Genomic DNA, 4,774 nt, shown 5'->3' with positions numbered 1-4,774 from the left:
TTCCTCTGTCCTCAAACTCCGGGGTCTATTTGTTTCTGCCTCCAGAGCATCAGGATTCAAGGTGTGCACCACCACCAGCTCTGCCTACTTATTTCAAACATGTTCCTTTAATTTATGCAGACTCAGGACCTGTTGGCCCTTGCTTCAGACCAGGGTTCACTTCCCAGCACCCGGGTGGTTCTAGGGAACCTGCTAGCTTGACTTCATGCCATCAGGCACGCAGAGGACACACAAATATACACACATGAAATTTTAATGTTTATTTCTACATGAATGGGTGTTTTGCCTGCTTATATGCCTGTGCACCACATGCATAGTGTCCTGGGACTGGAGTTGAAGGTTGTGAACCACTGTGTGTGGATGCTGGGTATTAAGCCTGGGTCCTCTGGAAGACTGAGTTGTCCCTCCAACCCCTAAAATAAAATAATTTAAAGCCTCCTGCCAAGCCTCACAACTTGAGTTGGATTCCCAGAACCCACATTGAGTGTTTTCATCCTCTTACCTCCACTAGTGAGTAGCACCATCATGTCTCCATATGCTCACAAAACTGCAGGTACAAAAATCCCTGCAGGAGAGGCATGGTAGTACATGCCAGTAATCAGACTGCTTGCAAGGTACAGGAAGTTACTGTTACATAGTAACATAGTTAATTAAGGCTTGATTACACAAGACTGTCTCTTTCAAAGAGTGCTCTAAACCAGATGTGGCACTTGCCACCCCTTAACTTGGGAGACAGACTGTGGGATGGGTGTGAGAGTGCTCACCTCCCATTCCAGCACTTCAGGGATGGAGATAATATTAGGCCAGACTCTCACACACGAGGAACTATCTGTCTCAAAATAGTCTTGGGCCTGACAGATTCAGTGGTTTATCTTGCTGGTCCCCTAGAATACCTGGTTCTGAGCCAGTCATCCCAGGGGATCCACATACATGTCATATACCTTTGCTTAAAATATCTTTAAGTTCATTACAAATGGTGAGAACCACTAGAATAGAAGCCATATAAACCCAAGGATAAGGAGGATGATCTTTTTCTTCTAGATAATAGTCACTTTATTCTTTTCAGATAAGAAACACAGACAAGTTTGGCATGTGATTGATGACTCTAGCACTCAGGAAGCTGATCCAGTTGGATCACCTACTTGAGGTTAGCCTGGGTTAGACTATCTTAAAAATGTGTGAAGATACATTTTGATACTGTAACTAATGCTGTTCCATCCCAAGGCCTGAACTTCATTCAAAGGTCAGAAATGTCACTAAATCTATTCTGCTACCTCTGTCAGTAGCCCCTGGGAATTTTTTAAAGCTTTCAAACATTTGGGAATTTTTACCCTGAAAGTTTCAATGAAATTCCAATCTCAGTGTTCATCAGTAAGCTTTATTGGAATATAGCCGCATTCATTTGCTGATACATCGTCTGCTTTTCACACACAGTTGCAAAAACACATTATTAACAATATTTCCTATCTGGAGTGTTATAGGAACTTAAAAGATCTTTGCTTTTCAAAACCAGTGTCCCCAAAGCATTTGAAATGTTCTGAGCTGTCATAAGATGGTTACTATTCAAATAGATCCCTAGAACAAAGTAGTGAGCCACGTCCAGTAGTACATGACCGTCATCTAGTACCTCAAGATATTATAGCTGGGGTTCTGGAGAGATGGCTCAGAGGTTAAGAGCACTGACTCTTCCAGAGGTCCTGAGTTCATTTCCAGCAACCACATGGTGGCTCACAGCCATCTGTAATGAGATCTGATGCCCTCTTCTGGCCAGCAAGCATACGGACAGACAGAACACTGCATATATAATAAATAAATCTTAAAAAAAATTATAGCCGGGCGATGGTGGCGCACGCCTGTAATCCCAGCACTCGGGAGGCAGAGGCAGGCGGATCTCTGTGAGTTCGAGACCAGCCTGGTCTACAGAGCTAGTTCCAGGACAGGCTCCAAAGCCACAGAGAAACCCTGTCTCAAAAAACCAAAAAAAAAAAAAAAAAAAAAAAAAAAAAAAAAAAAAAAAAAAAAATTATAGCTAGGGATGCAGCTCAGCTGCCCTGGTGTGAATTCCATCACTGCCCCATCCCCAAACTGTAGCTGCCTTTGCAAGCGTTCCCCAAAGTATCACAGCTCTTAATCCTCTAAGGCAAATTTAACTTCCCCTGCCGTGAGTACTTTAATTAGGATTTCGACATTACAGGGACCACATACATTACTCAAAACACGGTGTTGTCAGAAACCCGAAGTCCTGATGGAGGCGGTCTTCTCATTCTCCTAGAATCCAGGCAAAGGTAACATGCTGTCAGTAAGGTGCCAGATTTAGTGCAAAGGAGGCAAAGCGTCCTCCCCACAGCTGCATTCCATTCAGTCCCATTCCTTTTAGCATGGAAAACAATTGTTTGCACCTAGACTAGGACCAACTCCACAAGGAGTCATTCCACTCTCAGGGATGCAAAACACTGCCTGAAGGTAGCAGGCACCGCACCAAAACAGTGCAGAGCCAACCCTCAATAAAACAGTGCTTTTTCTTCCAACAGTGTAACACAGTCACAGGCACCACACAGCCTGGACAGCTGACAACTGCTGGATCACTCCAGAAAAATCTCCTTTCCCATCTCATGTACACTCTGACTGCAGGTAGCAGGCACGAACAGACTTCACTTCCAATCTTACAACAGCAGTCCTTGCCATTTTTTTGGAGGGACTAAACTTAGACTGTTAGCAGTGAACAAGACACACTGCACTTTGTCTTCTAGGACTCACAACATCCCTATAAATCATTCCTCAGCTAGAATGGCACACAAAGATCCTTCATACCGTCAAACAAAAACATCAAAATTTTGCAGTCAACTCCAAGAGTAAATCTGCTTCCCTTTGTTTCCTGACGCGTATCTATAGCGATGAGGCAGTAAAGGCAATGCTAGTATAGACACTTACCTGATAACCACACCTGTACTACTTCTCAGGGGGGCGAAGACCACCCTACTTCCAAGTCATCCTAAAGAAATCAAGCAAATAAGCTTAGAAATTCATAATAGTTAGGTATTAACATTGCCCTATATAATTATAAGTAACTTAACTAGTCAGTCCTCCCCCGGGACTGCATATTTGAAGCAGAGAACTACCTGTTACATGTTATCCTTTGCCTTTCCATTCAAAATAAATGTAATTTGTGTCCTGTCGTCCCGCTAACTCCTCTGAAGCCGCCTGCTCCTCACTAGTCCTAAAACCATTCCCAAAGTCTGTTCCCAGTATACACTTGAGTCCCTTTTAAGAGGTTAATTTATAAAACATTCTGGTGGCCTGCAGCCCACTTCCCTGATAGTTGGATCAAGAAGATCAAAGGGACAGTTGGAGTTATCTGAGTTTAAAAGTTATTCTAAGATGTTAAAACTGGGATCAGAAAGAATTTGAGGGGCGGGAAGGCAAGACTCCAGATACTTGGAAAAGCCAATGCAGAGGAATAGCTAATGCTAAGGCAGGCCTGCTTGAAGGACATTTCCTAGGCTAAGCCAGTACTGGTGCATAAGAATAACAAAGTAACTTTCCTGTCAATACTATGATCAGAGCTACTTTGTTTGGTTTGGTAGCCTATGGCATTAAACCAAGGAGCAAAGGGGTGGATAGGGGCAAGCATGATTAAGATGTGAGCAGCGTTGCCGGGCGCGCACGCCTTTAAACCCAGCACTCGTAGGGCAAAGGCAGGCGGATCTCTGTGAGTTTGAGACCAGCCTGGTCTACAGAGCTAGTTCCAGGACAGGCTCCAAAGCCAGAGAAACCCTGTCTCGAAAAACCAAAAAGATGTGAGCAGTGGGAGTAGCGTGGAGGCTTCTGATGGGTGTGTCCAGAAAGATTTTGGTCCCCTAAAACACCACTCAGGGGAACTTCTGGAAATCGATTATGGGTGCCTGTTTGCAGAGCTAATTCCCAGCCATCCCTGAGTGTCTATTCAAATTCAAGGGTCTGGGTGCAGACCGGGAAGTGACATGCTGAGTCCTGGAACTTCAAGCAAGTCTGGTAAGGACCCCTGTCCAAAAGAGAGAAAAGGGAGGGGCCTTGGCAGGATGCCAGCCACTCAGGATGTTAGTTTTCACAGAAGCAGTAACTAGGTGGGCTCTATTGGATAATCACGATTCCTTCTTGAGTGATGCGTTTGCCTAAAGTTGTGGCATTCTTAGAGAACTAGCATCCTAATAATAAAACAGATTAAACAAAAGACATCTGTTTACTTGGTACTGTTTGACCTAAGCTTAGTTCCCAGAATCCCATGGTTGATACTCAAAGGGATATTGTCCAGCATTGGTGGCTCACACTTTAATCCCAGCACAGAGGCCTGTGAATCTGAGTTTGAGGCCAACCTGATACACAAATGAGTTCCAGGATGCTGGCCAGAGCTGTTACACAGAGAAACCCATCTAGAAAAATGAAGGGCGTGCCACAGTCCAGCTCTTATTATTGTGGGAAGGGGAAGCCATGCACTTGTAGCGAGAGCACGTTCCAGTAACCTCCTCCACTGTCTCAGGCTCTAAATCCGGATGTTTCTATGTTTACACCCTCACTGGCTTGATTTCTTTTGTTCTGCTTCCAAGTTGTGATTTGAGTAACCCATGTCAAACTTGCCAGACCAGAACCACTAGAGACCTGGCCTTTAGGTTTATTGCTCTTTACCTTAGCGGGCAAGCAACTATGCTGACATCCTGGAATAGTTAACAACAGAGTTGGCATGAACCAGGCCCAGAACGCCAACCAGCTATTGGCTGCTGTTCTCCCAGCCGTGTAA

General features: G+C 44.5%; 1 protein-coding gene and 1 non-coding gene across 2 annotated transcripts in view; both read right to left on the bottom strand.

The window, feature by feature from the left end:
* Matr3 (matrin 3) overlaps window positions 1-2,992 on the bottom strand; it is a 35,093-nt gene extending 32,101 nt beyond the window's left edge. Inside the window, exons 1-2 of the mRNA XM_026783624.1 lie at window positions 2,932-2,992; window positions 2,206-2,268 (exon numbers count right to left, since the gene is read on the bottom strand). The gene's annotated coding sequence lies outside the window, so the exon portion shown is untranslated. The remainder of the gene's footprint in view (window positions 1-2,205; window positions 2,269-2,931) is intronic.
* Window positions 2,389-2,582, bottom strand: LOC113457126. Its single transcript, XR_003377757.1, has one exon. It is a non-coding gene; the product is annotated as a small nucleolar RNA SNORA74 (small nucleolar RNA).
* Window positions 2,993-4,774: the final 1,782 nt, after the last annotated feature.

The sequence above is a fragment of the Microtus ochrogaster genome, chromosome 18, assembly GCF_000317375.1.
Source record: "Microtus ochrogaster isolate Prairie Vole_2 chromosome 18, MicOch1.0, whole genome shotgun sequence".
NCBI lineage: Eukaryota > Metazoa > Chordata > Mammalia > Rodentia > Cricetidae > Microtus > Microtus ochrogaster.
Note: the sequence above shows the minus strand (reverse complement) of the source record. Positions and strands in the feature narration are given on the sequence as shown.